Source organism: Schistocerca serialis, chromosome 4 (genome assembly GCF_023864345.2).
Source record: "Schistocerca serialis cubense isolate TAMUIC-IGC-003099 chromosome 4, iqSchSeri2.2, whole genome shotgun sequence".
NCBI classification, from domain to species: domain Eukaryota; kingdom Metazoa; phylum Arthropoda; class Insecta; order Orthoptera; family Acrididae; genus Schistocerca; species Schistocerca serialis.
In genome coordinates this window covers 594,639,776-594,666,316 of record NC_064641.1, presented here as the reverse complement: position 1 = coordinate 594,666,316, position 26,541 = coordinate 594,639,776, and the positions used below count along the sequence as shown (strand labels likewise).

General features: G+C 42.0%; 1 protein-coding gene across 3 annotated transcripts in view; it reads right to left on the bottom strand.

Annotated features, from left to right (window-relative positions):
- The window catches only part of LOC126475351 (SNF-related serine/threonine-protein kinase), a 307,760-nt gene extending 282,510 nt beyond the window's left edge, over positions 1 to 25,250 (bottom strand). For all 3 annotated transcript variants that reach the window (XM_050103164.1, XM_050103161.1, XM_050103163.1), the window contains exon 1: positions 24,895 to 25,250. The gene's annotated coding sequence lies outside the window, so the exon portion shown is untranslated. The remainder of the gene's footprint in view (positions 1 to 24,894) is intronic.
- Between the last annotated feature and the right edge of the window lie 1,291 nt (positions 25,251 to 26,541).

The window sequence follows — 26,541 nt, the reverse complement described above, 5'->3', positions numbered from 1 at the left end:
CAGGCAGTGGTTGTGGTGTAGAAAAAGCGAAAGACACAATGGCAGAGAAACAGAGAGAGAGGGACACAGTGGCAGAGGAACATAGTTGACAACGACAAATAGTGATAGGAAAGAGTGAAGGAGACATTGCCGTTGGGAGAGGGACAATGAGGAAGAGATAAACGGCGACAGTGAGAAGTGACAGCAGCAGTGGGAAGGAATGAATGAGATAGTAGCAGTAAGAGAGACCAAGAGGGGGGCAATGACAGTGAGTGGCGACAGCAGCAGCAGTAGTAGTAGTAGTAGGAGGAGGAGGAGGAGGAGGAGGAGTGGGGAGCGAAGGGTACTGTGACTGTAAGACAGGAGACGATGACAGACACATATGACAATGAGTCGCGCTGAATGAGTGAGAATGGGCAAGTGGGAGCGTGTGGGTGGGAGTGACTTACAGGGATGGACTAGTGGGTGTGAGTGTGTTATAGTTACGGGACCTTGTGGGAGAGAGGGGTGAGTTGCATTTTAAAAAGGGCGCAAATACGTTCGCAAGCCAAAATTTTTGGGCAAAGTTTTAAAGGTGCTGAGGAAGGTAGAATTAAACAGCTGCTACCGCACTTTTCAGTGACAGTCTTTATAAACAGAAGCATATTCGCCTTTTTTGTGCTCCGATAGGAGCATTTTCCCGCTGTCTAGTTGTGTTACAATGGGCAATTAATGGCCCTGCACTCCCAATCTCATTGCACCTAAATCTTTCCTGTCCAAATGCCGTATTAACTTGAGCAACTACAGTGGAGACACCACAGTAAAGCTCACAAAACAATAGTAGCTTAAGCCACAGGGCCAAATTCTCTCTGTCCGTGAGTTAACTAAAGGAACGAACATTGAAAATGGAGCGTCACGTCGATACATAAACTGAAGAGAGCTCAGAACATAAATTGCATGTTACCTTTTTTTGTTAGAATCATCGGACATTCACCTCAAGTGATTTAGAAACCACGCAAAAATTTAAATCAGACTCATCCGTACGAATCCAGTTCACAATTTGAATTTTAGAGACCTCGTTTTTCTGTAGAACCCTAAAATTACCGTAAGCTACTTGAGTGCTGCTCCTGGAAGTATTGTGTTGCTACTATAACTATATCCTATCTAAAGCCCGAGAAACATTTAAGCATCTGTTCAGTTTTACCGGGTATTTTGGCTTTGCTGATGTTTTTATGACGGTCTTTCATAAATGGAAAAGCTGGTATAAATGGAAAAGCTGGTATAGCCTCCAAATCGGTGCTACTCTGTTGACATGTGCACTCTGGTTATTTATTTCGCGTTACGCAGCACTCATCATCAAATCCCGCACGCTTCTGTATTTGTGTCAATAGGTAACTCTCAATAACATGAATAAGAAATCTCTCACATGTTGTTGACACATTAGACATTACAGAACAAATCCCAGCATTCTTCTCGGTGCATCTGTCAGCGTAACTTGGCACTACCCAGCATCAACCACAAGCACCGTAGCTACCCGTTACCCAGATCCAAATCACTTCATTCGGCACCCCAAATCTCGTACTTCTCAGAAAGAAAGAAAAAAAACCACGCACACAGTAAAATAGAACGGTAAAATGTGCCCACTTCTGAATGCAAAACACATTTCATTTTAACAAACATGACGACAGCCACTCTTTAAGAGTCCGCTACATGTGGCATCTATGGCCTTGACTTAAGTTTGAAAAACCGTGTGGACAGAGGCACTTAACAGCAATCATTACGTGTAGTGAGCGAGAGAGTCCAATGTATAGGGACGCTCGCAAATCTGCGAGGAAAAGAAGGCTGGTTCCATTCCCTATACCGATAACAGTCTTATGACTGCCGAAACCAAATGAAGGACATCTGCCTAAGAATAAACGAGCAGGTTTCAATAAATTGGTTCTGTGTGCGTTATCACGCCACGATCAGGTAAAATTACGTGGTAGACACCATGATTAAGACTGCCAGGAGCAGTAATCGCGATAAAGAAAGAAAACGATCAAATGCAGTCACCAACAAACGGTTACGTATGCCTGAAAGAAGAGCCCATTCATTTCAGATTCCTGAGACTCTTAATAGGCCAACGGCGAACAATGAAATGCATCTAAATAAAACTTTGACAGAGAGTGCATAACAGCGAGGATGAAGAAATTATCACAACTGTACATCAGAAGGAATTTCCCCGTGTGAGGAACGAAATTTAAAAATTTGTGGTAAGGATTATGGGGCCAAACTGCTGAAGACATCGGTCCCTAAGCGTACACACTACTTAATCTAACTTACACTAAGGACAAGACACACACCCATGACCGAGGGAGGACTCGAACCTCCGACGGGGGCAGCCACTCGATCCGTGACAAGGCGCCCAAGACTAACGCGGCTCGTGAGGAACGAGATCAAGTTAGTACAGATGAGCGCCAAGTAACGGGAGAAAGAACGACAGCCGGTAACAGCCACACGGAGGCGGGGGCAGTGAAACGTTTAGTGCTGAACACATAAGAGAAGTCCTCTCGTTCTCTTTACCGGCGAGTTGAACTGCTAATATATACGAAGTTATCTGCCACGACCCTGACTGTGCGACTCTTCCAGAAAGCGAGTGCCAGTAATATTCAACTTCAATTTAGAATGTGAAAGAAACTTAGTGCGAAGCTCATATTCAGGTCAACGAACAGTGCGAGAGTAATAAACACCCTCCTACGCATCTTCCTAAATCAGTTTCGACCAAGTTCTCTTACTTCCCGTTTCAAACATAGAGCGCAGAGAGAACTCCAAAATATTATAGACATTTAATTACTAGCCATTTTCTCAAAATCTTTGTTATTAGGTACGCCTGGACGATTTAAGGGGTTTGTGTGACTGCCATTTAGTTTTGTAGTACCATTAACTCTTCTCAACTTCTAAGATTTATATTTTAATTTTTTTCAAACGTCTAATATCTTAAAATTGACAACTACCTACAACTTGTGACGGAGAGAAAATAACTTTTCTTTCGTATTGTATGTAATTAAAATGGTTTGTTATTGTTGTAGTGTTATTTGTGCTTAAATATTTATGAATTTTTACGTCAGTAGATCTCGGAACTGAATTGCACCTAGTAGATCCCAAGCTTAAGAAGTTCGAGCACTCCTGGTCTAGTGGAATGGTGTGTGGTTTACACAACCTAATGGAAACAATTGTGGAGCTACTTGAAGTAACAGGAGGGACGTTTAATTAGTAATGCAAGACATTACTGTAAAAGGATAAAAATAGTAAGATAGCCCATAGTAGAGAAAAAATACAGACATTTTAGCAGAAATATTTAACAAATTACGAACTTGTGAAGATACTCCACAACTACTTCAGATAAACACAGATATCCCTATCAAAACACCAGCACAAAATATAACTCCACCCACAATCAATGAAGCCTACAAAGCTTTGAAAGGGTTCAAAAACTACAAAGCAAGTGAAGAAGATCAAACAATTACGAAACTTTGGAAATATGTAGCATAACCAGTGGTGGTACCATTATACCAATGAATAGTCAGAATCTAGAACAAAGAACTACCAGAACATCAGACGACAGCTATAATCCATTCATTACACAAAAAAGGAGACAAATCAATTCCAAACAACTATAGAGGAATTTCCCATTTGTATATTGAATATAAAGTCATGTCAAGAATTCTACACCATAGCTGTAAGATCAGCTTGATGTGGAACTAGAAGAACACCAAGGAGTCTTTAGACCCTGGAGAAGCTGCCCAGAATAGACAATCACTTTTAAATTGGAAACGGATTACTACAAGTCATAACCTTTGCGGACTTCAAAAGGGCTTACAACTGTATCCATAGATCTCCAATGATGAAGTTACTAAGGAATTTAGGTCTTCATCGCAAATTAATAAAAATAGCACACTTAACTCCAACAAACACCAAACCTAAAGTTATAAAGGAATATCTGAGCTAATTCTGATTGAGACAGAGTTAAGACAAGGAGTTGGTTCATCGCCATTACTTTCCAACTGAGCTCAGGCGCAAGTGACGAGGGAATGGTACTACGAAAGTCCTGAAGACATAAAACTCGGAACCAAGAAATATCAAATAAACTTACATTGCTTGGGATTCGCAGATAACTTGGCGTTACTGGCTAACAACATACAAGAAGCCAGAAATCAGATAACAAGCCTATAAAATACAGCACAAAAAACAGAACTACAGATATCACTCGAAAAGACAGTAATAATGGTAGCAAATCCACTAGTAATCAACCACATAACAGTAAATAACATGAAAGTAAAAACAGTGAAAAACTGCAAATAGCTAGGAAAAATTATAACACACAACTTTGACGAGAAACCTGTATGGCGAGAAGGAACTAACAGACTGATAAAAGTTCAAAAGTTAACACTGCCTACATACTATAAAAGTATATCAATCAAAAGTAAATTAAAACATATGAATACGGTGGTACAACTAAAGGTGAAATACGGAAGTTAAACTCTTTTCAACGTCTCCCTGAAAAACGAAATCGACAAAATCCTAAAAGTAGAGAGAAGAATAGCTAGAATATGCATAAATAAGGAATACCAAAAATATGCATAATGGCAGATAGTGTCAAATGGAGAGCTGTACAGCGAACTGGAGCCCATTACAAAGACTATATGGAAAAGAAGACTCTTTTTATGGTCACATTATGAGGACACCAGAAGAGGACGGAGGAGATTTGTGTTCAAAGTCCTATCGACAACAATGTCATTAGAGATGGAGCAGAAGATGGATTAGGTAAAGATAGGGGAAGGAAATTGACTGTATCCTTCCAAAGGAACCATCCTGGCATTTGCCTGAAGCGATTTTGGGAAATCACGAAAAACCTAAATCTGGACGGCTGGACGCGGGTTTGAACCGTCACCCTCCAGAATGCGAGTCCAGTGTGCTAACCACTGCGCCACCTCACTCGACGAGGACACTAAATTACCAAGAAAAATTATAAATAAACTTTGGAACTGCATGAACATACTAACCTAAGGCTAAAGAAAATAAATTTTGATACCATAAAAGAAGACTAATGTGGTGGCAACGGAGAAATCATTTAGGAAGTTCAGAAATATATATGTTTAGGACCTAAGACGGCAAATAACACCTCCTGTTCCGAAGAAATTTGAAGACGAGTCGACTTGGAAATGCAGCTATAATTAAATTAATCAATCAGCTAAAAGAAGGGAAACTGTTTCTAATGACCAAAATAAAAATGACAAACTTTGGTATGCAACATTGTTTTACACAGACGTGAGTCGTGGGCAATGAAAAAATGGATAACAAGAAAATCGATTCTTTTGAAATGTAGGTCTGGGAAAATATCCTGAGGATTTTATATACTAAAATATTACAAAAGTCTAGGGAGAAATAAAACCAAAAATATCTATCGAGGCCAAAATACTACAGATTAAATCAGGTACCTAAGGTATATCAAGACATCAGAAGACCCACTAGAAAAGGCTGTTATGCTCAGAAGAACAGAAGGTCAATAACGTAAAGGAAACCGAAGGAGAAACTAGACAAAGGGCATCAAAGAAAGCACCGGAATGGCCCCAGGAAAACTGACGGCATTCAACGTCCAGGAGTGTGTAAAGAGACATCGTTCATTGTTTCACCAAGAGTCGGAGACGATTTGATAGAAGCGAACCAACAAAGCAATGATGTATACGTTTTTGTAATTATAAAGTCGTTAGTTCGAATCTTGCTAACGGGACTTCTTTTTTTTTTTCAATTTTCAGAAATTTCGTATTTATTAACAGATGAACTGAATAGTACTGTTCAACATCTAGCAGTAAAAAAAGTATTTCATTCAACATCTGATGTTTCGCATTTTTTGTACCAAATTTTGGTTTATTGTAAATATTCGCATTTTCATCGAAAACTAACTAAAAATAAAGATATGTTTTCTTAGATTCCACATGTGTTAATTAAAATTTGAATTAGTTAATAAATATGGAATTCAAAATCCCAAAAAAAATGTTACTCACGACATTCAAACCAGTGACATTAAGATTACAATCCGATTACGCTACTCGCTGAGCTACCGACTAATTTCCGAATGAACTGCAAAGTGTTTTTGTACTGTACAGCACCCAGAAATCTGGAAATCTTTTAAACTTCGAAAGCGATGTGTGTGTGTGTGTGTGTGTGTGTGTGTGTGTGTGTGAGAGAGAGAGAGAGAGAGAGAGAGAGAGAGAGAGAGAGAGAGAGAGAGAGAGAGAGGGGGGGGGGCGGTGAGGGGGGGGGGGTGTTGCATATTATTACTTTTGGTAACTGATGTCCGGACACTGACTTTCATATCCTATAAGTATAAAGGAAATCGGATGGGTCGAGAGCCCATAAGGTCCTCCGTTAGTCCTACTATTTCCAGAACAGCAATGACAGATTGGGCACTGTTGGCTTAATTTCTATTCAAACACACACTGGACGCAGTCGCTTTGGTTTTTGGTGGTTCTGTTACACGTGCTGCTGTACGCCCGCCAGAGCTTGCAACTGAGGCCGCAGGCGCCCCACTGCTTTGCACGAGCATCGATCCCCTGTCTTCCCCTTCACCACTTTCCTTGCGCTGCTCCCATCTGTCGTTTCTCATGAGCTGCTGGTAGCTTTTCGAGGGTGACTACAACATCCCAGCAGCCTCCTAAACCAGTTCCTCTCCATTATGTCAAAACTGTTCATAAAACGTCGCAGCAGGGATATAGTTCATCTCGTACGGGACTACGAATGAAATGTAGCAATAACCAAAAATCTGAAGTTGATTTTTCCATTCCCGATATCAGTAGCCGATCTACAGGACAAAACCCAGAAGAATCTTTGGTTTTAGGTACACTACGTGATAAATAAAAAGTATCCGGACACCTGGCTGAAAATGACTTACATGTTCGTTGCGCCTTACATCGGTAACGCTGAATTTCAATATGGTGTTGGCCCACCCTTAGCTTTGATGACAGCTTCCACTCTCGCAGGCATACGTTCAATCAGGTGCTTAAAGGTTTCTTGGGGAATTGCAGCCCATTCTTCACGGAATGTTGCACTGAGGAGAGGTATCGATGTCGGTCGGTGAGGCCTGGCAGGAAGTCGGCGTCCCAAAACATCCCAAAGTTGTTCTATGAGATTCAGGTTAGGACTCTGGGCAGGCCAGTCCATTACGTGAATGTCACTGTCGTGTAACCAATCCGCCACAGGCCGGGCATTATTAACAGGTGCTCGATCGTGTTGAAAGATTCAATCGCCATCCCCGAATTGCTCCTCAACAGTGCGAAGCAAGAAGGTGCTTAAAACATCAATGTAAGCCTGTGCTGTGATACTGCTACGTAAAACAACACGACCACACCATAACACCACGACCTCCGAAGTTTACTGTTAGCACTACACACGCTGGCAGATGACGTTCACCGGGCATTCGCCATACCCGCATCCTGTCATCGGATCGCCACATTGTGTATCGTGATTCGTCACTCTACACAAATTTTTCCATTGTTCAATCGTCCAATGTTTACTCTCCTTACACCAAGCGAGGCGTCGTTTGGCATTTACTGGCGTGATGTGTGGCTTATGAGCTGCCGCTCGATCATGAAATCCAAGTTTTCTCACCTCTCGCCTGTCTAGTACTTGCAGTGGATCCTGATGCAGTTTGGAATTCCTGTGTGATGGTCTGGATAGATGTCTGCCTATTAAACATTACGACCCTCTTCAACTGTAGGCGGTCTCTGTCAGTCAACAGACGGGGTCAGCCTGTACGCTTTTGTGCTGTACGTGCCTCTTCACGTTTCCACTTCAGTATCACATCAGAAACAGTGGATCTAGGGATGTTTAGGAGTGACGAAATCTCCTGTGGAGACATGTGACACCCAATCACCTGACCACGTTTGAACTCCGTGAGTTCCCCGGAGCGTCCCATTCTGCTCTCTCACGATGTCTAATGACGACTGAGGTCGCCGATATGGAATACCTGGCTGTAGGGGGCAGCACAATGCACCTAAAGTGAAAAACATATGTTTTGGGGAGTCCGGATACTTCTGATCACATAGTGTGTATCACAAACCACAATGTGACTTCCAGGAATCACAAGGTTTCCAGATACCCCCTTATTGGTAATGTTTTTCAGCGCCGAGAGTACGGGCCTAACCTTTGCAAAATGGGTGTCATGTAACCGCCGATCAAGCTACAGAGCAGTACACGTACTAAGTGAAGTTTTTCATAAGGTCGACTATTATTAAAACGTAACGATTATTCAGTCGATATTTAAATAATGTTCGACACCGCTGAAATTCCTGGATGGAATGATATATAAAATAAAGGATAGCCTGCTCCTCACCTACAGCTGACAGTAACGCAACAATAACGCTATTTATACTAGTTTTCGAGCTCTTGCTCTTTTTCTATTAGACGTAAACACATTCACGCACACAATCACACAGGCACCCGAACGCACACGCCAGTATCGGCGAGGCCACGTACGTGTGCGTTTGGATGTATCTATGACTACGTGCTTGAATGCGTGTACTTTTGAAATGGAGAGCAAGAGCTTTTAAACTGCTGTAATGTAAACAGTTTTAAACAATGTTCGCCACGGTTGCATTCCTAGCCGCAAAGGAAAAACTAGTGGTTTAGGAACTCTAGAAAAAAATTTTCCGCTTCGAAGCAGAAACGTCCTAGTTATGTGCAAACTGTACGAACTGCAGGTAGCATAGGGACGGTGAGTTACGCACTGATAAGGAACACTCCACGCTCGCGTACAAAAATATGCAACCGCTTCTCTATTAACTTGCACCAACGTAAGCGGACTTGAACTTTAAACACTGACACGCAATGGTTGTGGTGCAACAACTAAATGACTGTAACAAAATCAGCTGTACCACTTTGTGTGAAACTTTTCCTAATATACTGCCCTTACTGATCGGATGCATTCCCAGCCGCTGTTGTGCATCCTCTTCACAACCTACACTCAAACTACACTTGCGCAATGTCCTCAATGCGTTTCAAGTGTCAGTAGTGGTCACAACAGTGTGCTGTGTAGCTGCGAGTGCACTTATTTTGGAGCTAAGTGAATTCGAAAGTACGCAAGTTGTTATTTAGTGCTCGCATTGTGAGTGCTTCCCCGAAGTGTTTTGTGTTTAAAGAGGCACCAAATCGAAAGATTCATAGTGCATATAGGGAAGGCGGAAAAATATTATCCGCTAAGTCACAACGCGGACGGAAGTTTGTGTTGAGTGTTTGTGTCACACGGTAATTGCAGAGGACTGTGACGAAAAGTAACGAGTACGACAGCTGCAAGCGTGACTGGAGAACGCAATGTCGCACTCGTGAACTCTGTCAGCATCGAAGCAACACGAAAGGAGCTTCGTAAGCCGGGAACTGGAATTCCAAAACAACACATCAGTTGTGCAAATTACAGTAACACAGAAACATCGTGTCGAAGCCATAAAACTTGGACTATGGTGCAATAGAAGAGCATGATTTGATTGGACGAGTCTTGTTGCACACTGTTTCCAACTTCTGGCCGAGTTTACGTTCCAAGAGTGAAATATGCGATTGTTCGGTAATGATTTTGGGCAACTATATCGTTGTATTCCATGGGCCTCGTGGTTATGCAGCAACGTCGCATTTCCGCCAAGGATTACGTTATCATTTCTGCTGATCAGATCCATCCCGCGGTACAGTTTTTGAACCCCCAATGGTGAGGCTGTGTTCGAAGACGACAGGGCCCCTATTTACCCAGATCACATCGACCAGGACTTGTTTTGTGAGCATGAGAATAAACTGCCATATCTCCCCTGGCTACCAACGTCAGGAGATCTCAATAATATTGAGGCTTCGTGATCAACATTGGAGAGAAGGATGCGTAATCGCTATCTACTTCCCTTATCGTTACATGAACTTGCCACTATTTTGCAGGAAGAATAGAAGAAGATTTCTTTGAAAACCATTCAGGACCTGTATTTACCCATTCCGAGACGAATGGAAATTGTTTTGAATGCCAACGGGTTTCCTACGCCATATTAGGGATGGTAATGCATTGTTTTTGGTTTGCCATGTTTTTGTCCACCTCCTATACCTAGTGGTCCTTTATTTTGATGTTAAGTGATCATCTCATGAGACAGGAATGTTCGCTCTATAGGAGTAATCTTGCGAACGTACGCCTTCTACTGTAAACATTTCAGCGTGCCCTTCCAACCTACGTACTACGTGGAGGACGTTTGACATGTTCTTTAGGAAGCGTTTTGCTGCTCGCATGCTGTTCGTCGTCCTCGCCATAGCTTGCGTTCTGGGAGCAACTTAACAGGGAGAAATTAAATTTACTTTGAATAGATTTCAATGATGCCCAGCCAGTTGAAACTTCGTATTGGCATTCTTGTGCTGCACCAAAAAGCACATCCAGTTGGCATATTTAAAACAGCCTTAACTTCTATGAATTATCGTTATTTTTCTGATTTACGACAACTAGTCCAGTTTTACTATTCTTGGTGCATCTTTTAATGTCACTAGCGCCAGTAAGTACAGGGTGGGGCAAATAAAAGTGGCCCGGAGGAGTGGATATGATTGGACGTGAATTTGTGGCAGCATTAATGGAGGAGGAAAAGACTACAATTACTTACAACATGGTAGAAAAACTGCCCTTACAGCCGGCCGAACGTTCGAACACATTTACACAATCTTCACACCTGACAGTTGTTAGCAGTGGTCAGTCTGGTAGCGGCTCCTGCTGGCCACCCAGGTGACCCCATCTGACAATGTGCGATTACTTTGTATGGGGAGCCCTCAAAAGTATAAGGTGTATCGCAATAACCCTCATAGTCTTTTAAGAACTGCAGCAATTTCAGCTGTCCAGATTCGATCTGCCTTCAGTAATTTCTTGACCAGGGACTAAAACTGCCAAGAGATGAAAGGTGGTCACTTTCAGTCAGGTTAGTACTTTATTTCCTTTCCTCTGGTGTGTTTATTTGTACCCTGGAGCTCTGTTCTCTGGGCCACTTTTATTTGCCCCACTCTGTAAATTACAGTAGTTCTGCAGAGCGTTACCAACCAATGACTGGCACCAACACGCTTGCCAGTAATTGGAAACTATGCGACGCGGCAGATGCCGCAGCCGTCTGATATCAATTTCCAGAAATGGTTCCACCAATAATTGAACAGTGAGAGGTGCATGAAGTACCTCACAATGGGGCTCCACGGTTTGCTACTCTTATTAGTAGGCACAGAGAACTCTCGTCCTGACCGCTCACTGAAAATCCGCCGTCTCCACAGAAACTGATCTTTCTGCAGTTTTTTCTGTGTGTCTCCATCCCCTTCTGTAACCATCACCACATTTACGAAAGAAACGAGTATATTTCTGGCTTGCCTGTGTGGCGTTGATATTAGTTAATCTGTGTTTCTTTGATGTTAGTACGTGGTACACAGTAAAAACCAAGAATCATCTTTATCTTCCGTACTGTCTTCGTTATACAGCTTACTTAAGTAGTACTCTTGCAGATAAACTGGAATACCATGCCGGCATAGAATTCCTTGGTTTTGAACGTTTACTGTCAAATGGAGGTTCGTCCTAAGTTGGTAGAAACTTACAATCGCTCTAGGCCTTGATTTCGAATGGTCAAGAAATTTGTGGCTGGAATTATAACGTGTCAGTACTTCTCTTGGAGATGCTCCAAGTGATAGTACCACACACAGACGAAAGTAGGTTCCAATACGGTACTCTGTGACCATCGATTGAACTCTAATGAAATTGTTGAAGACACTGGCGTATCAGATGAAGAGTACGGTATTGTTTCATGAGCACGGGAAGCGTTCCGAATCACAGGCACCGCTGCTTGAGGGAGAGGTGGCCAACCACGGTCCATTGCAGCGGCAGATGGCGGTGGACAAGCTGTGCAACAGGCAACAAGGGGCTCACGTCAGGCAGCGGGTGCAATCGCAAACACATTTAGCATCACAGCAAGGCACGCAATTTCACGCTCCACAGTGTTACGACGACTGCACAGGAGTGGTCTTTCTGCCGGACGACCAGTACGTTGTGTTCCTTTGACACTCGCACATCGGCGGCACAATTGCGATGGTGCCAAGCCAAGACCAATACTACTCGACCAACGAGGCGTCGGGTCGCGTGCTCTTCTCAGTTGAGAACAAATTCAGTCTTGGATTCTGGACGTAACCTCATATGGTGAGAGGTGGGAATATGTCATGCACTCAGGAAAATTGCCGAACATTATAGTTTTCGTGGCTTAGTAGCATTTACGAACTGATCTCCAAGCCTTTTGAAACATGGCACACTCACCAATCAACGTTGTTATGCTCTACTCCTCTCCAATGTGAGTCCTTTCAGAGAAGCATTCAGCCCTGTCTTCATTTTCATGTATGACAATTCCCGACCGCACCGAACTGCGCCCTATCACAAGAACCCATTACCAAACTTGTGGCCGGTCGAAGTGGCCGAGCGGTTCTGGCGCTGCAGTCTGGAACCACGAGACCGCTACGGTCGCAGGTTCGAATCCTGCCTCGGGCATGGATGTGTGTGATGTCCTTAGGTTAGTTAGGTTTAACTAGTTCTAAGTTCTAGGGGACTAATGACCTCATCAGTTGAGTCCCATAGTGCTCAGAGCCATTTGAACCATTTGAACCAAATTTGTGGCTAGCATGGGAGTACATTGCAAAGCATGCACTGCTGTCCATGGTCGTCATACACCATATTAAGAGCCATGTCCTGCCTTCTGTGATGTCCGGGTGGCGATTCTACACCACGAAGATGACGTGCTATAGACGCGAAATTTAATCGACAGGAAGAAGATGCTGTGATATGCAAATGATTAGCTTTTCACAGCATTCACACAAGGTTGGCGCCGGTGGCGGCAGCTATAACGTGCTGACATGAGGAAAGTTTCCAACCCATTTCCCATATACAAACAGCAGTTGACCGGTGTTGCCTGGTGAAACATTGTTGTGATGCCTCGTGTAAGGAGGAGAAATGCGTACCATCACGTTTCCGACTTTGATAAAGGTCGGACTGTAGCCTATTGCGATTGCGGTTTATCGTATCGCGACATTGCTGCTCGCGTTGGTCGAGATCCAATGACTTAGCAGAACATGGAATCGGTGGGTTCAGGAGGGTAATACGGAACGCCGTTCTGGATCCCAACGGCCTCGTATCACTATCAGTCGATATAACAGGCATCTTATTCGCATGGCTGTAACGGATCGTGCAGCCACGTCTCGAACCCTGAGTCAACAGATGGGGACGTTTGCAAGACAACAACCATCTGCACGAACAGTTCGACGACGTTTGCAGCAGCATGGACTATCAGCTCGGAGACCATGGCTGCGGTTACCCTTGACGCTGCATCACAGACAGGAGTGCCTGCGGTGGTGTACTCAACGACCAACCTGGGTGCACGAATGGCAAAATGTCATTTTCTCGGATGAATCCAGGTTCTGTTTACATCATCGTGATGGTCGCATCCGTGTTTGGCGACATCGCGGTGAACGCAAATTGGAAGGGTGTATTCGTCATCGCCATACTGGCGTATCACCCGGAGTGATGGTATGGGGTGCTATTGTTACACGTCTCGGTCACCTCTTGTTCGCACTGACGGCACTTTGAACAGTGGACGTTACATTTCAGATGTGTTACGACCCGTGGCTCTACCCTTCATTCGATCCCTGCGAAACCTTACATTTCAGCAGGATGATGCACGACCGCATGTTGCAGGTCCTGTACGGGCCTTTCTGGATACAGAAAATGTTCGACTGCTGCCTGGCCAGCACATTCTCAAGATCTCTCACCAATTGAAAACGTCTGGTCAATGGTGGCCGAGCAACTGGCTCGTCACAATACGCCAGGCACTACTCTTGATGAACTGTGGTATCGTGTTGAAGCTGCATGGGCAGCTGTACCTGTACACACCAACCAAGCTCTGTCTGACTCAATGACCAGGCGTATCAAGGCCGTTATTACGGCCAGAGGTGGTTGTTCTGGGTACTGATTTCTCAGAATCTATGCATCCAAATTGCGTGAAAATGTAATCACATGTCAGTTCTAGTATAATATATTTGTCCAATGAATACCCGTTTATCATCTGCAATTCTTCTTGGTGTAGAAATTTTAATGCCCAGTAGTGTAAATCGATTTGATTACGATGTTATTTTTGTCTTTGAATAAAAGTGCCATTTCTGTTCGTCTCATTGCGTACTCCTTTCAGTTATGGACCATAGCGCAGCAGTTTTTTTCTATGTATGATCCAAGTGTTATCAAACTATTCTACTTGGCAGTGTCACATCGTGCGACAGTTACTTTCGTTTTGTACACCAGAGCAGAAATTCTACCGAGGGAGCACCGCAAAATCAGGCATTGTAATTTTGGTGCCTAAGTACGAAATGCGAAACAAAGCATCTGGTGTGCTGGGCGAACAACACGGAAATTTATGGAGAATTATAGGTTTGGCTAATACGATGTGTAAGTTATACTTTACGACGATCGGGCGAGAATACATCTCTATTCGTGATTCTAGCTTCAAAATAAGTTAATGGAAGTCTACAGTTCATTCTTTCGTAATGTAATTCGTTAGACTAAGGAAGGAAACAGAAACGGTGGACTACCAATTCCATTAGTCCAGTCAAATTGTAGGATTACAAGCCTATCCCTAGCAAAAGGCGGGATATAAGATTTTATTATTTTAGCTTGTTCATATGTTGGGGAAGACTGGAAAACCATGTTTTGCCAACAAAAATTATGTTGGCTAAACTATCTGTAGTCAAAAAACTTTGAAAATTTTGGAGCTTTTTTCAAAAATCTGTTTTTGTTATCATAGTACTTTGACATTTATTTCCTTTTTAAAAGAGCACATCCTTTTTTAGAAATTCAATTACTACAATTTTTCTGTATCTAATACCAAAGGCGCTATAGATCGCCAAAATTAACAGTTTTTCAAACTTTGCGCAAAAAGGCAAAATAGCAAGTTTTTGAGCACTTTTATTTCAGTTTCTGTTTATATAGTAGAAATACATGTTATGTTACAAAATGGAATTGAACAACTAACTTTGCGGAACGACCAGTATACGAGGGTTGGAACTTAAGTAGTGCCAACTATTTATTCACAACCGATACAAAAGAGTGACATGTTTGTACCTGTTACTGTCATTCAAAGTAGTCACCAGCGTTGTGTAGAACCTGTTGCTAGCGATGTGGAAGGCGTAGTATACCATTAGCAGAGCCTGTTCTGCTGATGACGCGAATGGAGCGGTCTAAAGTTATGGTGATTCTCGTGTACGACTGTGATAGCGTTATCCTAACGCATTACGTTCCTCCACGGCAGACCGTCACTGCACAGTATTACTATCCGTTTTTGGAGCATCACCTGCGACCCGCTATGCGAAAGATGCGGCGACACTTTCTGCGCAACCCAACCATCATTTTGCACGACAATGCGCGGGCGCATACAGCGCAAGCTGTGGGTGCTCTGTTCGGTCAATGGGAGCGAGAAGTACTTTGATTTGATTCCGAAGATGAAAGGAACCACTTCGTGGCATTCGCTTCAGAACTGTCGCAGCGATTCGACAGGCAGTAGACCGCTCCATTCGCACCATCAACAGAACAACAGGCTCTGCTAACGGTATACTACGCCTTCCACATCGCTGGCAACGGGTTCTTCGCAACGCTGGTGACTACTTTGAAGGGCAGTAACAGGTGCAAACATGTAACTTCTTTGTATCGGTTGTGAATAAATGGTTGCCATTATTTAAGTTCCAACCCTGGTATATAGTATCGCTGACATTACATTCAGTATCAACTACACAGTCAGATCAGATTGGTGAAGCTTTTTTGTGGACTGTAAGGCAAATTATGTACACGTTCTGTACGTTTTACAGTTGAATGACGTCAATGATCAGTTGTAAGAAGAAGTGTGTGGAAATTGTTATTTAGCAAACAGCGGTTGAAGCTTTAGTTGGATCAGAGAGGGTACACCAAGTCCTTCAGGAGAAGTTTTTGCACAACGAACGGTAGAGAATCACTTGATCACATTTCTTAAAAAAGGAATTTGTAGAGTAGCTTTGTGGTGGACAGGCAGAAGAATATGCTGGCGCTATGTTTGGAACATCCGTCATTTCAAGAACCAACGATTCTGGAGGTGTGGTCATAGTGGGAGAAGATGTTGACCTTGTGCTCATGACTGATTTAGGACAAGGCATCGAAAACCTATTTTCTCTAAAGCCAGGAAGGCATCTCTGGTGACACCGAGGAACTTGGTCCATCAAAACATTGTTGAAGTACACTGCCAGAAGTATTATTTATCCAGAAGTGATAAGTGTTAGTGTTAATGCCGTTTTAATTACAACAAATATACTCATGTTTAATTTGTATTGCATAGTTTCTTTACAGAAGTATAATTAGCTATAATTTCCGTTTTTCTATTTCAGCTACAAATAGTTCCATTTTCTGTCACTGGTTTACACGCACAAAGAGTAAATGATGTAGTTTTATAGTTATGCTTGAGTCTCGACTAGATGGATACCCGAGGCAGAGCGGTTCTAGGCGCTTCAGTCTGGAACCGCGCGACGGCTACGGTCGCAGGTTCGAATCCTGCCTCGGGCATGGATGTGTGCGATGTCCTTAGGTTAGTTAGGTTCAAGCAGTTCTAGTGGACTGATGACCTCCGCTGTTAAGTCCCATAGTGCTCAGAGCCATTTGAACTATTTGATGGATACCCGGAATCACCCAATCGCAAAGTGAGATTTTCAATTCAAATACATAATATATTATGTATTTCTACTTTGTAAACAGAAATCGAAATAAAAGTGCTCGTATTTTCCATTTTACAGAAAATTTGAAAAATTTATCTTTTTTGACGAAGTGTATAGCCCTTGATACTGGGTGCAGTACAAAGTTGTAGTAGCCTAATCAAATTTTTAGAGAATTTTGTTCTCTTTGAAAAAGGAAATAGACATCAAAGCACTAGTAGCACAAGAATCTGAGATTTTTGAAGAAAAAAAAACCTGAATATATCCAAACTCTTCAGTGTTTTTACTACAAGAATTTTAGCCAAGATAAATTCCTCTTTTCAACAACATGTACTAGTAAAATAAATAAATAAAGTCTTCTATCCCATCTTTTGCACGATATATCTCCTATATGACTGGACTATATGTAGGATTCCAAGAAAGTATTGAGTATACAGGGAGCGTTAAGGTAAAGCTTTCGTCGACCCTACGGTTGGTTTGAGTACCATAGTTCTTTACTAGATACGGTCAGGATTAATTCTCAAAATTCCAAGAGTTCACCTTCCAATTTTAGTTATTCCAGCTTCTACTTCAACAATCGACAACAAGGGCAAATTTGGATAAATTTGTAATTATAAAGAAGGATGCCGACAACGTATCTTTTTGTGTACTGTGTGCGAATGGGGTAGGATCCTACGTCCTATAGTGAAGAGAAAGGACGTTTTATTGATATTTTATCACACCTAATGGGCTGTGAACGTATCAATATGAAAGGATGTTCTCGTATTGATACAATATTCACAAAAGGGCAGTATGATGATAAAACACACATTGCTATGCCGTCATTCATTGGTAGAAGTGCAGCTTCAGCGAAAGATTTGTCTCAAAGAACCGCAGAGAAGATGGTTGAGGCGCCCAGCTTCGGTTTCACAAGACAGTTTCAGAAGTAACAACCCGCAGTGCAAACCTACAATTAGGATTAGGAAAACAATCTGCTGTGAAAACAAGTTCCGAGAGTAACGTTACATGGTATCAAAATTTTAAACACGTAAGCGGAGACAGAGTAGGCCGTCTGCCGTAGTTGTCGCGAAGTAGGTGTTTATATCATACTACAGCAACACGTAACTAATTATAGTTATATTAATAGTTAGCTATATCGTGTGGGTAGAGGTGTTCCAATACCCATTTCACACTTGTTTTGGAAACGTGGCATATTTCAACTATTCCACCAATTACTTTATTCTGTCAATGTAATCATAAGTCACATTTAGGGTTCAGAATAAGAAACAAATTTAATCTTCTATTTTTACCTTAATGCACCTACACAGTAGAAATTTACTCGCACTGTGCATTGCCGGCCGTGCGGTTCTAGGCGCTTGTCTGGAACCGCGCGACCGCTATGGTCGGAGGCTCGAATCCTGCCTCGGGCGTGGATGTGTGTGATGGCCTTAGGTTAGTTAGGTTTAAGTAGTTCTAAGTTCTAGGGGACTGATGACCTCAGATGTTAAATCCCATAGCGCTCAGAGCCATTTGAACCATTGTGTATTGTTGTATGGGACAGTATTAGTAGCGCAAAATGTGTGCTCAGGTTTGGTGAGTATACATGTAGCTATAGGTCGATGTTTTATCGAAAAAGGATATCGAGAAGACAGAGGAATGAATATCTGACTTAACTCCAAATACTAGCCGACTGATTTGTTAGGCCCAGCCACAAAGAAGATGGAAAGACGTTTGGGAGCGTACATTACTAAACGGTTATTGAAATTTTTCCAGTGTGAATTATGCAACGTGTACTGCAGTGTTAATTAATCACTATCAACTTTATAAATCCCAATATCGAAAATATTGTTCACCAAGTAATGGTTACAGCATCTGATCACTACCGACTGTTCGTACACACCAGCAAGTGCTTCTGGCACCCAACTCATTTATTTCCAATCTGGTGCATAGATTTACGTCATACGGAGACGTTTAATGTTACGTTGGTTTACCCTCCAATCATTTTTATAATCTCCACTCTTATAAATTGGTTGTCTTAACCTATAAAGGTTTCCTGCGAATGCCTTCTACATCTATATTTCACAAGACAGTGCACACGATGCAACTAACAGCACATGCTGTACCTGAAGGACTTTCGTAGCCCTATGTTCTAATCCATATTCACCTTTCGTAATTATTACGCGTGATTTGTGTTTGGGAAATTAGTACGTTTCTTGTTATGCTCTCATGCTGACAATACAAATCCGTGACCAAACGGGTACTGTTTCTTTAAATCTTCACCATCCCCCCGAGCACCCAATTTGGCGAAGACTCCAGACCGATAAAAATTACCACAGTGTTTCGAACGAAGGCCCTAAAAATTGTCGTCTCCATGGGTGAAATATTCTTTCTTGGGTCTCTTCCGAAAAAATCTGAAGACCGGCGCCTGCCATTCTCAATCAAAACTTCGCTTGCGTTTAAATTGTGGTGCTGACCATAGCAGGTCATCGCTGGCACGAGATCAAACCATTTGGCCAAAAGATACGCAATACGTACAGGTGTTCCGTCAGTGTGGTGTATACTACTATCTCCGAAACGGTCTGTGATGGAGCGGATGGTTAACAATGTATATGAACCGTTTTGCAGTGTAAATGAGAAAGGAAATCGACCTAAAATACAGCCATCTCCGAGTTACAAGGTGGATCCCTGATAGACCGATAGATAGTGCTCACCAGGAATTCCCTGCACCCCTTACAGCACTTATGACTCATTAGCACTGATTCATCAAACCACACAACGTCTGTCATTATTCCATATTTTAAACACTGGCTTCCGTCCGTGCCAGAACCGGTTTGGTACACGTCGCACCAATGGTGAAGCTATAGGCTCGACCAAAAAAGGGTAATTGCGACCGACTGGTCGCTCTTACTTGTGTTGTGGCTATGTGCGACAAATCTGTTCTACACACAACAGCTATTGTGCAATTAGTAAACAATCGAAAAGAGCATATTTCGATGACGGTAAGGCTGAAACGATACGCTAGATTTCAAAACGATGCTTCCTAGTGGTGTGCACTCTCTGGAGCTATTCACTTTTGGTCTGTCGAGAGGTCGGCTACATTTTCTCTTCACTGCGAGATTAGTAACGGAAACCTGTCCGTGTTTACAAGAGGGAAACTCTCTCGCATCGATTTCTTACAAATGGAGAAGTCGACCACATGCCCACAGAAGAACGTGAGTTCTGCAGAACGGTCCCAGCAACAGAGACCCTGTGCTTTCGAAGCGACTAGGATACCACTGCGCATAAATTGCTCATTTTCGGGGTATGAATATATCTTTTGACTGAAGCGTGTATACCTGGTCTAACTCTCTCGTCCTGGTGTATCTATGAGAACACGGTCTCTCAGAGTACACCTCCGCACCACCTGCATGGGCGTTTCATACTTCCTACAACCAAGCGAGGTGGAATAGTTGTTAAAGACACCGTATCGTACTCGTGTACGGAAGAAGTAGGGTTAAATCTTCAGTCATGGTGAGTTCGGTTTTCCGTGTTTCCCGAAATCTCTTCCGTCGAATTTTGGGATAGGTTACGGCCGATTCATTTCCCCATCCTTGTCCAATCGGAGTTATTTATTTTTCTTTTCTTTTTCTAGAGGACATGTCAATTCTCATTTACGATCGGTTTCATGTTCTGTCTCTCGTCTCTTCGCGGAAATTTATCGAATATTCTTATTTCAAACAGCTCGTTCATGGTATTTCTTTTTACTAACGTGATTGTGTCGTTTGATCACATTACAAGAAGCGATTCTGAACACTGTTCTCAGTGGAATACAGATGGATATGGAGACATCCACTGATGAACAGTACTTGGTTTACAAGAGACCAACAGCTATTTTTCAGTGTTTATCATTACGTCGAAAAAGAGATCATCAAAACGGTGACCACTACAACATAGTTTTCAAAAGTATATGTGCTATAGGCGAAAGCAGCCTTGGCTCACCATTAAGGAATTCGCTAAGAGCAAAACTGTTTAATGCAACAATGCACAGTGCGCGTAAGTTTCTATCACATACGTGCATCAACATAAAAATAGACGAGTAAATTTGTTTCTTATTCTGAATGCTAAATGTGGGACGAATGATTATACTGAGCGAATAATGTGGTAGGTAGAATAGGTGAAATACAATAAGGTAACAGAAGTCATGGGATACCTCCTGATGTCTTGCCGGACCTCCTTTTGCCCGCCGTAGTGGAGCAAGTCGACGTGGCATGGACTCAAGTCGTTGGAAGCCCTTGCGGAAATATTAAGACACGCAGCATTTCTAGCCGTCTATGACTGCGAAAGTGTTGTCAGAGCAGGACTTTGTGCACGAACTGACCTCTCGATTATGTCCCATATGTAGAGCACTTGCCCGCGAAAGGCAAAGGTCCCGAGTTCGAGTCTCGGTCGGGCGCACAGTTTTAATCTGCCAGGAAGTTTCATGTCCCATAAATGTTCGATGGTACTCGTTGCGAGGCGACCTGCGTGGCTAAATCATCCGCTCGACTCGTCCAATCGTGAAAAACTGTGGCCCGGTGACATGGCACATCGTCACACACAAAAATTCCATCGTTGTTTGGAAACATGACGCTCATAAATGGCTGCAAACAATCTCTCAATAGCCGAACATCCAGAGGACCCAGTCCAATCCATGTAAACACAGCCCGTATCGTTATGGAGTCACCACCAGCTTGCACAGTGCGTTGCTGACGACCTGGGTCAATGTCTTCGTGGAGTTTGCGCAAAACTCTCAAGCCGGCACACGTTGATGGCCGGCTCATATATTTCATAATGTTCCTGACTTGGCATCTACCCATCCCTAGAACATTTTCAAGAAAGTGACAGGGAAGAAGATACTCGCCGAAATGACACCCTGAAGGAGCTTCGTATGGGGTATCTGGCTCAAAAATGTACAAATGTGTGTGAAATCTTATGGGACTTAACTGCTAAGGTCATCTGTCCCTAAGCTTACACACTACTTAACCTAAATTATCCTAAGGACAAACACACACACCCATGGTCGAGGGACCGAGCGAGGTGGCGCAGTGGTTAGCACACTGGACTCGCATTCGGGAGGACGACGGTTCAAATCCCGTCTCCGGCCATCCTGATTTAGGTTTTCCGTGATTTTCCTAAATCGTTTCAGGCAAATGCCGGGATGGTTCCTTTGAAAGGGCACGGCCGATTTCCTTCCCAAACCTTCCCTAACCCGAGCTTGCGCTCCGTCTCTAATGACCTCGTTGTCGACGGGACATTAAACACTAACCACCAACACCATGGCTGAGGGAGGACTCGAACCTCCGCCGGGATCAGCCGCACAGTCCATATTTAGGCTCGAAACTTAAATTAGTAGAAACAGAACCGGAATTTGGAGAGTCTGTGGAAGGAAATAAAATGAGGAGGCAATGTTAATTGAAAAAAATTTAAAGCAGCGTTTTACAAATATGTAGTGGTACGTGGATTTGGCAAACATGTTTCTGACCTTAACGGCACTAAATAAAATATTAGAGTAATGTATTTATGATATTGACCTACTAACTACGTCACCAATACTAAAAGAACTTGAAATAAAAACCGTGTCTATCTATTAGATAACATCGTTTCTTTATATATAAAAAAACCACGTGTTTGTAATAAATGGGAAAATATTAAATTTGCGAAAATCATACAATCTGCCACAATTTAGTGTTAGCTCCCATAGTTAATGTTTTCTAAACTTAGGAATACATAGCTGAAACGATAGTAATGAGAACGAAAACAGTAATTCCAATACAGCGGTCAAAATGACCGCGGTTGTTATACAGTATGTTCCAGCGTTTCTATATGCTTTCAAGTCAAATTTGGAAAAAAAAGATCTTCGTTATAGAATAATTTCTGAGACACGTTGTACAATAGATGTCTGACGGGGTTTTAATGTGAGTGTAATGTCTTGAACGTATGGGATATGGGAAATATGGAATGACCTCCCAACAATCTTCCTAGATAGTTGAACTAGCGGTGTGCGGTCGTGCATAGTCGCGTTGCAGCGACGCTTCAAGCAGTTTTCCAGGTCACTTTTGAGATGGATCCCGGAAGCATCGAAGTTATTACTAGTAAACATACGCAATTGCTATAAACATTGATGGCGAACAATTCGATGAGGAACAATACGTACTTCAAATTTTGTACCATATTTCGCTTTCTTGTAAGGGCTCAGTCACATCTTCCATTCTTTACGCTAAACCGACATAATGACACCTTTTGTACATTTCGTGTTTTTGTATTAATATTACCTTCAATATTTTGCACTATGACCGTCAGAAAACGGTTTCGAAATGCTTTTACTCAACCCTGACTTCAGGGTATACTCTTACTCAACGATTTTGACCTTGTGTCGGAGGGTCGTAAAACAACGACAAAAAATATAATACATGAAATAAACGAGCACCAAACGAACATTTTGATGACCACTCTATTCCGGGTCCTTTTTTCTTTTCAGTAAGCAGTAAACCAAAGAAGTGGGAAGAATATCAATCACGATATGTTCCCGCAAATACATCACTAATCTACCTGACTAAAAGCTTTAGCTGAAACTCACAGCCCAAACAGGGAGAGTTACAACGTTGTGTTCAACACAGCATTTTCTGCTGTCCTTCACTGACGACGGGACCTTAAATGTAACAAAAAATTACTAGATGGAAACTGAAAGCCAATGTGGCACGAAAGGTATAGCAAAGACAGGAATAACTAAAAAGTCACGTCTCGTTGAAGTTCACAGTAGGAACTTGACTGTAGAGAAATTAACAAACAACACTTTTGGAATAAGGCTGATTACATGATCTGTATATTTCTGCAAACGATGGGAATATACTGACAGACAGGGGAATGTGAAATTAACTAAGAACAGCTAACGGAAATGGAGGGGACAGATTAAGATGCGAAAACAGACATGCATACCGGAGAACATTCAGAAATAGCTAATGTTAAAGAAACCACAATAGCCTACGCACTCCAACTCCAAATAAGCAACAAGGCGAAAAATTGTACAGTCGGAACATACCAGCACATTCCAAGTGGGCGTGGTCCGCAAAATCTCTATGGAGAAATATGTCCTTATGGAATTCATTTATAGATTGCAGTGCTACCGCTGAAACTACTAATCAAAAACTTTTATCGTGTCGAATAGTATATAGAACTGTAACTGTAAGGTACACTATAAAGAAATAAAGCTGCCCATGTAGGAAACGCTATATTACATATATATACATATGTGAAATAATGGAAAAAGTGAGCGTGAATGGAATGTGTGTGTAGCTTCGACAGATAAACCTTCAACTACTTCAATTCACTGTATGGCATCAACACAGTACACAAACCGACATTTCAGTTCAGTCTACAAGTACAGTGAAGCCAACAATCTAGCATCCCATAGTCAATACACCATTATGAGCAAAAAAGAAACGTCACATTCTGTATTCCACATGTAGTGCCGAATCTTCGGAAGCGAGGTCAGTGTGGAAAGTTAAAACCTATATAAGAATACACCCACGTATCAATTAAAAATCTTTCCAAGAGTAAATTAGGTGCAAGCATATAATTTTTCTTTCCTTCGGTTCTTTGCAGTATCCAAATCACTGGTTTCTATTCGGACAGTAATTCATTAAAAACAGAAAAAGTGTCAGTTCAATATCCCTACTTACACTAAAAAACAGATTAACGTCACATCTGCCTGTACCTTGGTACAGTAACAATAATTTCCGCTTCACTACTATCTCCGATATGTACCTTGGTACAGTAACAATAATTTCCGCTTCACTACTCTCTCCGATATACAAACCATGTCCAGAACTAAAAACACGATTTGTTAATATTAGTGAAGTGCAGAATTTTAAGCATGCATGACCCTCATCTACGACAGTTACATCCCCAAAAGGGAAAGACATTATAAGATTAAAAAAATAAAGACCAGAACAAAACTAACTCTGCTACATTATTTTATAATTTGTAGTTCACACCTACCACGAACGAAGTGGCAATGATAAGCAGACTACTTACAGCAGAAAAAAATAAACACAATTATGAAATATATTCGGCATCTAACGAATCTGGGATATTTTTTCCGAATGCTGTATCCAAGATAGGCTATATTTTAAATTGGTGGCCATATTAATGTAGAATTACCTGTTTGCTGCGACCTTTTATTTAACGTAGCGTTCAGTTTAATATCCTCCGTTGCTCGATGTTCAGAAGCATTCTGTTACACCTAAAACAGTGCGGTGCTCATAAACAAGTTGCTTGTATACTCTCCCACGCACATGAAATCCATTTCACTGATCAAAGCATTCCATAAAAGTCGAGGATTTGCCGTCACAAATTTCTGACCATGTATTTCGTTAAAATCGCACTAAAAATTTGTTGTTCACACACATATGCACATACACATAGAAACAACAAATTCACCGCACGTACACAACTTATGACACTTCTTGTCAGCTACAAGTAACTTACGATGCTAAATGAAGCACCGAGTTTATTGATATGACAAGTTCCTACGTCACGAACGCCATCTGCTGACCAAAAGTGTTACTAGCAGTAGCAACCGCCCGCCAAAGATAATTACAATCCACAGACGTTGTATTGCGAGCTATCGAAAGTCACGCTACTGGCTATCGCTATACAAAATCGCAACAGACTCCCTGCGACAAAACCATGGGGTTTTGTGTTACAGCGTCCTTCTGCGAGTCCTTGACAGTGATCGCTAACCAATACAGAGAAAACTGTGTCTGAAACAAATCATGTAAGGGAGTGAGTCGACAATCCATATGCCAAAAGATCTTGTTACTTGGTGGTACAACCTACATTTTTTGTTTCGCTTTTTTGTATTAATCGCTTTACAGTTCCTTGTGCCACTTGTGCAAGACAATTTATTCACTGTCTACACATCTGCAGTATTTGTATATATTCAACCATGCTTTGCATTTTCAGGCTTTCAAAAGACATTTGCAATAGCAAGTAGAACGATGAATCAAATCAATGAAGAATATCAGAATGAGACTTCTTCCTGAGACATTTGTTGTAAATTATCTCCAGGACAGGAGACGAAAGAAATATACACACACCTTGAGTAATAAAGTAATTACGCAAAGATCTTATGTAATGCAGTTATTGTTAAACGGAAGATACCTCATATACAGATTGACTACTTTCCACAGTATCGAACTAAATCAATGAAATCTACCATCTGCATTACTTACGATTAAAGTTATGTGATCTTTCCAGTTCACACCACCATAAATTGTTGGAATTAGACCTGGGAGTAGACAACATTCTGTTAGAACTACTGATAGCCTCGGGAGAGCCAGCCCTGACTAACCTCTTCCATCTGATGAGCAAGATGAATGAGACAGGCGAAATACCCTCAGCCTTCAAGAAGAACATAATAATTCCAATTCCAAAGAAAGCAGGTGCTGACAGGTGTGAAAATTACCGTACTATCAGTTTAATATCTCACAGTTGCAAAATACTAACACAAATCCTTTACAGAAGAATGGAGAAACTGATAGGAAACGACCTCAGGGAAGATAAGTTTCGATTCAGAAGAAATGCAGGAACAGACGAGGAAATACTCACCCTACAATTTCCATAGAAGTTAGGTTAAGGAAATGCAAACCTACCTTTATAGCATTTGTAGAGTTAGAGCAAGGTTTTGGCAATGTTAACTGGAATAATCTCTTTCAAATTCTGAAGGTGGCAGGGGTAAAATAGAAGGAGCGAAAGGCTATTTACAATTTGTAAAGAAACTTGATGGCAGTTATAAGAGTCAAGTGG